We start from the raw sequence: 9,455 nt of genomic DNA on the forward strand, positions 1-9,455 counted from the left end.
CTGGCGGCGGCGCTGGTTGGGGGCCCGCGGCGGCGGCGCTGGTTGGGGGCCCTGGCGGCGCTGGCGGATGACGGAGGTTTGGATAGATGGTATGTGAGAAAGATTAGCGGATCTCTGTGGACCGGAGCGTGTCCCTCTGCCTCCATCTGCCGGTCAGTCACTGGTACTGCACAGCTCACTTGGTCTTTCTGAATATTTATGACATACAAGCAGCACAGACAGGTAATAAGGGTCTCTGCAGGAACAATATATGGCCTCTGCTGCCCAAGAGCTCATAATAATGCACAATCCCACCTGCTTTGGAGCTAGAAATGGCCCCCTGACCTCTCCGAGTCCTGCAGGCACCAATGATCTGTCGTTCACCTCTGTAGTAGCTGATGACGTGTTTATACCCGCCCAGATTTCATCTATTGACATCCGCTGTGCGGGTACAGACCGTGTCATGCAGCAGGAACCAGAGCAACAGCTGCAAACAGAGCAAGCTCCGATCGCTGCAAATTATCCACCTTCATGTCTCTATCAGCATTAGAATGTTGGAAATGGGGGAAGATGTCGCATCCGTCGCCCCCATCGAGCCTCCAGCAGCAGGAATGCGGGTGTTAATGGCAGTGTATATCAATGGCCCCTTGTGTATGAAGCGCAGACTACGGCAGGACGCCAGACTACACGGGAATATCACACTGCAGCATTACAATATTATACACGTGATCCCGAAAATTGAACGGCCCCAAAATGGCGGTGATAAAACTACAGCAGGTGTCACTCTCAGGGGAGCAGCAGTCAGTGTGCACACAGAGGGGGCCACACACAGAGGGGGCCACACACAGAGGGGGCCACACACAGGGGGGGCCACACACAGGGGGGGCCACACACAGGGGGGGGGGCACACACAGGGGGGGGGGCACACACAGAGGGGGCCACACACAGGGGGTCAGTGCGGTCCTCCATCACGTGTCCTCCCTGGATTATCACACAGGGCAACGCTGTTGTACTCGGCCGCTCATTTTCATTCAAGTCTGATCCACAATGTGGATAAGAACAGGACCGGACACATGCATCTGTTATTAGAACTGAAGCTTTCTGGGTCTGTGTGCGAGAAAAAACAGATACAGGTGTGAATGCCGCCTTAGGCCGCTCCTCACATACCGGAGACACATTGTCACACAAGATACAGGGAAGGACCAAGCGCACAGAGAAGGGGAAGGGAAACCCTGCGTCTAGGGAAGGGGGAGATGGTGACCCCTGACCAAACCTACTGCTGGTACATGGGGTCCCTCACCGCCCTAGAGAGGTTCTGCACCCATGCGCCGAGACGGATACCTCACCCTGGCTGACCCTGAAACTAGGCCATAGGTAGGGAACGGATGGGATGAGCGCTCAGTCAACCCCACTAAGCTCTAAAGAAGACACAGGGAGCACACACAGGGGAAAGTGAATGAACAACTTATCTCCAAGAAGACTCATGGAAGGGTACAGCAACAAATGACAGTGTTTCTTCAGATGAATACAAGCCGCCTGCTCGCATCCAAGACCTGTATGGGAATATAACTCTATCACCAGCAAACACCAAGGGGAAATGTGGGTATTTGAGGACACAAGGGGAAGTGCTGATGATGATTAGCAGCTGAGAGGTGAGGATATCTGCAGGGTCCTAAACAGAAAGGGATAAACCCCAAGCAGAGTAGATACACAGGATATCATATACACCTCAGCAGGAAGAATAGAAGGTCAGGGAGCAGTTTGTGCAGCCAAACACTACAAACTTCTACAGCCGGACACCACAGGACTGTCTGTGACATGTACCTGGGCTCAGAACATTGCAATCTGGCTGTTTTGTGATTTTGGTATGCCATATGATGCTTCCTGCTGAATCTCTTCATGGAGTGATGCTGCCCCCACAGGTGGGATGACTCTAGTGCATGGTGGGGCGGTTATATATGTAGAATAGTGTAAGCGCTGCTGCCAGGAGAAACCGTGAAATCAGCCGCTGGTGACTCCATGGACAATCCCTGTAAGGCGATATTCACACAGATATTTTAAGGTGGAAAAATTTGTTGAGTTTTTCAAGAGGAAACTTCTTTATAAAAACACGTTTTTTTGTGGGGGCTTTTTAGAGGAATTTTTCTTTTCCTGAACAGTTTTTGAAGATTTTTTGTAGCCGGTTTGTTCTTTGCCTCCTTTTCACCGGACGGTGCCTGGTTTGGATCAGATTCCATCAGGCTTTACAAAAGGGAAATGCACTTTTTTTCCCTAAGACTTTTTTTAAAAAAAAAAACCAAAAAAACTCTTAAAAAAACAAAAAGCTTAAAAATTTCCGTGAGTGAAGAGCAAAGTGGATCTCCCCTGGGGATGAATAGGAAGTATTTTTGGAAGCAGTTTTTGAGGATTTTGGAACGGATTTGCTCCAGACCTTAGGCGGCCATCATGCTTCACTATGGTCGGATCCGCCGTCATCAGCTCTTCCCTCGTTCCCGGGGTCTCGGTGTTTTGCTCCTCTCGGCTGCTTTTCTCAGCCCCTCTGATCCTCGATCTTTTGCGCTCCCGTCTCTGACTCTTTATCCGCTGATTTCATCCACAAAACGTTTTTTTGATGAATTTTGCAGCTAAAAAATCTACAAAACTGCCTCTAAAAGAGAGATTTTGAAGCAGTTTTGTAACGATGCATTTTTTTTCTTTTTCTGCATTTTTTCTGCTTTTAAGTCCTGTTTTTTGTGTCCTATTTATTATATGGTGTGTAGGAATATGGCTTGGTTTTCACTGTTTTTTGCTGCAAAAACACTAAAAAAACTTACAAGAAATGCAGATTTTACAACAATTTCCGCACTGAAAATTCACCAAAGAAATGACATTAAATTCTATTAATATAAATGGAATTAAACAACGCAGCGCACGTGGTAATTTCACATTGTGCAGTTACTCTCCTTCTCCTCATGGTGGTGGTAGAACTCCATGGATACGTTTCTCCTGGTCCCTTCCTTCTCCACATCCAGGGGGCAGCACTGAGCCCCTCTCTGCTCCTGTACTCTGTCTACAAGCCCCTCTGTACTGGTCGCCTCCGGGGTCTGCTCTGCAGTGGGTTCAGCTTTATGGATAATGAAGACTTCCCATCCAGTGCACATACAGATAGGAGACCTGTATATGCCTTTTAAATGGAAATTCCTATATGGATATAAAGGGACAGTTGCAAAAATCCTCACACCTTTATATAAAAACAATTGGAAAAATGTCCGTCTTAGAAGTGATATGTGAAAGGAAGAGGGAAAATAAAAGAAGCATGATCTGTGCCTACAAGCCTACCAAGAACATAGTGCTATCTGTGCTTGTAAAACTATTAGGAAGGCAATACTATCTGTGCTTGTAACACTATTAGAAAGGCAGTACTATCTGTGCTTGTAACACTATTAGAAAGGCAGTACTATCTGTGCTTGTAACACTATTAGAAAGGCAGTACTATCTGTGCTTGTAACACTATTAGAAAGGCAGTACTGTCTGTGCTTGTAAAACTATTAGGAAGGCAGTACTATCTGTGCTTGTAACACTATTAGCAATGCAGTACTATCTGTGCTTGTAACATTATTAGGAAGGCAGTACTATCTGTGCTTGTAACATTATTAGGAAGGCAGTACTATCTGTGCTTGTAACATTATTAGGAAGGCAGTACTATCTGTGCTTGTAACAATATTAGGAAGGCAGTACTATCTGTGCTTGTAACACTATTAGGAAGGTAGTACTATCTGTGCTTGTAACATTATTAGGAAGGCAGTACTATCTGTGCTTGTAACAATATAAGGAAGGCAGTACTATCTGTGCTTGTGACAATATTAGGAAGGCAGTACTATCTGTGCTTGTAACAATATTAGGAAGGTAGTACTATCTGTGCTTGTAACAATATTAGGAAGGTAGTACTATCTGTGCTTGTAACAATATTAGGAAGGTAGTACTATCTTTGCTTGTAACAATATTAGGAAGGCAGTACTATCTGTGCTTGTAACATTATTAGGAAGGCAGTACTATCTGTGCTTGTAACAATATTAGGAAGGCAGTACTATCTGTGCTTGTAACAATATTAGGAAGCCAGTACTATCTGTGCTTGTAACAATATTAGGAAGGCAGTACTATCTGTGCTTGTAATACTATTAGGAATGCAGTACTATCTGTGCTTGTAACAATATTAGGAAGGCAGTACTATCTGTGCTTGTAACAATATTAGGAAGGCAGTACTATCTGTGCTTGTAACAATATTAGGAAGCCAGTACTATCTGTGCTTGTAACAATATTAGGAAGGCAGTACTATCTGTGCTTGTAATACTATTAGGAATGCAGTACTATCTGTGCTTGTAACAATATTAGGAAGGCAGTACTATCTGTGCTTGTAACAATATTAGGAAGGCAGTACTATCTGTGCTTCTAACAATATTAGGAAGGCAGTACTATCTGTGCTTGTAACAATATTAGGAAGCCAGTACTATCTGTGCTTGTAACAATATTAGGAAGGCAGTACTATCTGTGCTTGTAATACTATTAGGAATGCAGTACTATCTGTGCTTGTAACAATATTAGGAAGGCAGTACTATCTGTGCTTGTAACAATATTAAGAAGGCAGTACTATCTGTGCTTGTAACAATATTAGGAAGGCAGTACTATCTGTGCTTGTAACAATATTAGGAAGGCAGTACTATCTGTGCTTGTAACAATATTAGGAAGGCAGTACTATCTGTGCTTGTAACAATATTAGGAAGGCAGTACTATCTGTGCTTGTAACAATATTAGGAAGGCAGTACTATCTGTGCTTGTAACACTATTAGGAATGCAGTACTATCTGTGCTTGTAACAATATTAGGAAGGCAGTACTATCTGTGCTTGTAACAATATTAGGAAGGCAGTACTATCTGTGCTTGTAACACTATTAGGAAGGCAGTACTATCTGTGCTTGTAACACTATTAGGAATGCAGTACTATCTGTGCTTGTAACACTATTAGGAATGCAGTACTATCTGTGCTTGTAACAATATTAGGAAGGCAGTACTATCTGTGCTTGTAACAATATTAGGAAGGCAGTACTATCTGTGCTTGTAACACTATTAGGAATGCAGTACTATCTGTGCTTGTAACAATATTAGGAAGGCAGTACTATCTGTGCTTGTAACAATATTAGGAATGCAGTACTATCTGTGCTTGTAAGAATATTTTACAGTATTGTGTTGAAAAGCCCATATAAAATGCTGTTTTTTTTATATTTACACCATATACATTACATAAATTGCGCTGTACATCGATGTTGCGCTTTTCTACAGTTTGCGCTGCGTTGCTCAGTCTCGGGCAGCGCTGCAGTCTCTTGCTGCGGTTTCTTGCATTGTTGCCCCCTCTGCAGATGTCCTGGATCCTGAGTGATAGACGCTGTGGGAGATGTGAGTGCAGCGCCGGCTCTCTGCTTCTATCTCCGCCGCCGGCGTAGCGTCTAACTGTGACAGCAGACATTGTACGGGGGCAGAGAGTGAGACCAGCACCAGGGGGCAGGAGCAGGGGCAGGCGCAGGGGGCGCAGGATTCTGTGCTTTGGCCCAGAATGTAGAAATGTTTCCATCCGGCCCTGACAAGTAACAAGCGGTAGAATAATCCGCTGTAGCTCGCATGTGCAGCTGTGCTCTCCCACCAGCAGAGGGCGCCTGTGTCCCAGTGATGGGAGGATTTGTCATGTTGACACAATGTTGATAAAAGTGGAATATAATGAAAATAGTAATTACCTCGTAAACCGCAGCGCATTATTGCTGTGTAATTGTGTAATATACCGCCATTATGTGTGACAGGTAAATAAATAGTGTGTGCGGCATCTGCGCCGGATGAATCAGACCCAACGGTTACCACCATCATCACCATCACCACCACCATCATCATCCTCATCACCATCACCATCCAGGTCTGTCACTGTTTCAACCGCGGATCGTCCCTAGTCCTGGCGGTAACACACAGCCTCCTGAATGCTGCTCTGTGGCCTCCTTCTATAATAGAGTCACCAGTCATACAGCCAGCTATAAACGCAGCATTTCCGGCAGGAGGAAAGGTGAGGTGGGGCGGGGGGGGGGGGTGTTATGTTTTGGGGTCCGAGAATGTTGTAATATTCCTCGGGAGGTCCAGAGATTGCGCCTGTCTCTCCCTGGGGCGCCTGCGCACATCATGCAGTAAAGCAAGCCTGTGCGTTGTGGTTGATGCACTCTAATGCTCGATCAAGTAACAAGCAGGGCCGCACGCTCACTCATCACTAGTTTTCACCATTCTTGTTATCATACCACCTCTATGTAATATATTTGTGGTAACCTTGTGTGGTGCGCGGCAGGGGCTGTGCTCCCTTGTGTGGTGCGCGGCAAGGGATGTTATCCCTCGTGTGGTGAGCGGCAGGGGCTGTGCTCCCTTGTGTGGTGCGTGGCAGGGGCTGTGCTCCTTCGTGTGGTGCGCGGCAGGAGCTGTTATCCCTCGTGTGGTGCGTGGCAGGGGCTGTGCTCCCTCGTGTGGTGCGCAGCAGGGGCTGTGCTCCCTTGTGTGGTGCGCGGCAGGGGCTGTGCTCCTTCGTGTGGTGCGCGGCAGGAGCTGTTATCCCTCGTGTGGTGCGCAGCAGGGGCTGTGCTCCCTTGTGTGGTGCGCGGCAGGGGCTGTGCTCCCTTGTGTGGTGCGCGGCAGGGGCTGTGCTCCCTTGTGTGGTGTGCGGCAAGGGCTGTTTTCCCTCGTGTGGTGCGTGGCAGGGGCTGTGGGCGACTAAACTTCTGTCTTGACAAAATCTGACCTGTCTGTGTTCATTAAATGATCAATATTTCAGCTTTGCAGCAGCTTTATTTTAATAACCTAAGCGAAATTTGGGAGAGTTTCAGCTTTCAAAAGAGTAATTTACGAAACCAATGGATGAATTTAAAGTCAGGTTATAAGCTTTTATTTACATAACATGGATAGGCGTTAGAAGTTCTCTCAGGGACTGTATATTATCAGATATAGGGAGCAGATGTGTTGGTGGAGCAGGTCTGGTAACAGCTGTTTTTTATTTTTTATTCCCTTTCTTTATTTTTTCCCTCTTTTTTTTTCTGGTCCAACGTTTTACTGTTTCTTTTTCTATTCAGTGACTCGTCTTCTTTGTGCACCGCTATGTCCCGTGCCCCGAGTGACGGTATTATACTAGCCGCACCGTCGCATGCACCAGAACTTACATTTCATCTTGTATCAAGGTCGTCCTTGTATTTGTGAGATCTGAACCCCGAGTTTTGACCCGAAACGCGACAATTATAATCCGCCTCGAAAGATCAATACCAATCTGCAGTGATTGATCAGGAGTTGCCGGTGAGGCCTTGCGGACGGCTGTCAGTCATAAGCGCCGGATCGATATTTTTTTTTCTGCACGCCATCAGAATGTTAATTGGAATTTTTTTTTTTGTTCCGTTTAGTTTTTATGTATTTCTAGAACTGGTGGATTATGATAGAACCAACCATGTTATTCCATCACCATTGGGCCGGAAGCCAAATAATAAAAATTCAAAACTCTCCTAGTCCCAGTTCACACCAAAATAGTCCTTTATTCCTTGCTAAAAAGTTAGCTTTGGCATCATCAGCCCCTCCATGGCGGCTCTGTGCCTCTCGTACATTCACATCACTGTGTGAAAAGTTTGGTGCACAATGTAATGATGACAAAAATATCCCGCTGCTTCTAACTAAGATCCTGGTGTATGGAGCGGGCTCAGGAGCAGAGAATGCACCATAGAAGAAGATGCTGGCTGTGCAACACGGCCAGCATCTTCTGTAAAAATACGTCCTAAGTAAGATCCCGGTGTATGGAGCGGGCTGAAGAGCTGAGCCTGCACCATAGAAGGCAGATGCTGGCTGTGCAACACAGCCAGCATCTGTAAAAATGCGTCCTATGTAAGATTCTGGTGCATGGAGCGGGCTCAGGAGCTGAGCATGCGCCATAGAAGGCAGAGAACACAGCCAGCATCTGTAACGAAACATTCCTAAGTAAAATCCAGATATATGGAGCGGGCTCAGGAGCTGAGCCTGCACCATAGAAAGCAGATGCTGGGTGTGCAACACAGCCAGCATCTGTAAAAATACATCCTATGTAATATCTCGATGTATGAAGTGGGCTGAGCAGCTGAGCCTGCACCATAGAAGGCAGATGCTGGCTGTGCAACACAGCCAGCATCTGTATAAATACATCCTAAGTAGGATCCCGGTGTATGGAGCGGGCTCAGGAGCTGAGCTGCACCATAGAAGCAATCAGAAGGTCACATCTACCCCAAAATGGCATCAATCAAGATGTCCACTTTCACGTCCTCACACCGATCCATCTACCGAAAAATGAGAGTGATGTGGGTCTCAGAAAATGGCAAAAAAACAGATTTATTTATTTTTTACTCTTTTGCCAAACTTTTTCTCACCATGTAAATATACAAAAAATACAAGTGTGGTAATGTGGTCATCGCACCGGCCTGGAGAATCATTATCAGGTCCGCTTTACAGTCCAATGAATGTGGTAAAGAAAAAATGCAGAATTGTGGGAGGTTTTTTGGGGGAGGGGGGTTTGCAGTTTCCACAGAATTGTATTGGTTTCACTGAATGGTAAAATGAATGGAGTCATCCAAACTTACAACTCATCCCGAAAAAAACAAGCCCTAACACGGCACGGTCATCAGAAATAATAAAATAAAAAGTTAGGGCTCTTCGAAGAAATGGAAGGGGAAAAAAAAGCCCAAAAATGGGGAAAAAAAAAAATAAATAAATAAATAAAAATCGCCATTTGGGAAGGGGTTAAAAAAAAAATCGTTCTCTTTGTTGTCAGTGAATAGAAACCTTAATATTTTACATCCAAAGATCGGAATTTAACACTAGAACTACTGGACTCGTGACACCTATATAGAAATACATAGTGCAAAGTAGTCAAAATGACTACCTCAGTAGTTCTAGTGTTAAAGGTACGGTATCGTAATATTACATAACTGACCATCAAACAAGACCCTGGTGGAGGGAGTCATGTAGGGAGGCAAGTAATAAAGGTCACATACTTTAGATATATTGCTCCATTTGTTCTGGCACCTTATCTCACTGCTCCATGTGTATGTTGACTCAGTAGATAAGAGCACTCAATGTGGATTGAGCACCAATTATGTAATTTTTTTCACCTTCAGCCGGTATGGTCTGTACTTTGTCTATTCTACCTGGGTACAAAAAAACCCCTGTGTTTTAAACAGTTTGTCAATTCTAATTTCTTTGGGTCCCAATCTTTTCGGAGATCCTATATATATTAGTCTAGTCGTATAAGATGTCCTACAAAAGCCCAGCTTCGGTGGGATTCACATGAAGCCATGGGACGTTTCCTCATTTTTTTTTACTCAACCACGTCCATAGCAAAACGGTGAAGAATTTTTGAAAATATTAGGAAGGAACTTCTGGTTCTTCAGGGCCACCACTAAGGTAAAGGTT

At 45.1% G+C, this 9,455-nt stretch overlaps 1 protein-coding gene across 2 annotated transcripts in view; it reads right to left on the bottom strand.

Annotated features, from left to right (window-relative positions):
• Positions 1–6,909: 6,909 nt before the first annotated feature.
• LOC142250870 (butyrophilin subfamily 1 member A1-like) overlaps positions 6,910–9,455 on the bottom strand; it is a 25,674-nt gene continuing 23,128 nt past the window's right edge. For both annotated transcript variants that reach the window (XM_075323151.1, XM_075323153.1), the window contains one exon: positions 6,910–9,455. This exon is cut by the window's right edge and continues 657 nt beyond it. The gene's annotated coding sequence lies outside the window, so the exon portion shown is untranslated.

The sequence above is a fragment of the Anomaloglossus baeobatrachus genome, chromosome 9 (assembly GCF_048569485.1).
Source record: "Anomaloglossus baeobatrachus isolate aAnoBae1 chromosome 9, aAnoBae1.hap1, whole genome shotgun sequence".
NCBI classification, from domain to species: Eukaryota; Metazoa; Chordata; class Amphibia; order Anura; family Aromobatidae; genus Anomaloglossus; species Anomaloglossus baeobatrachus.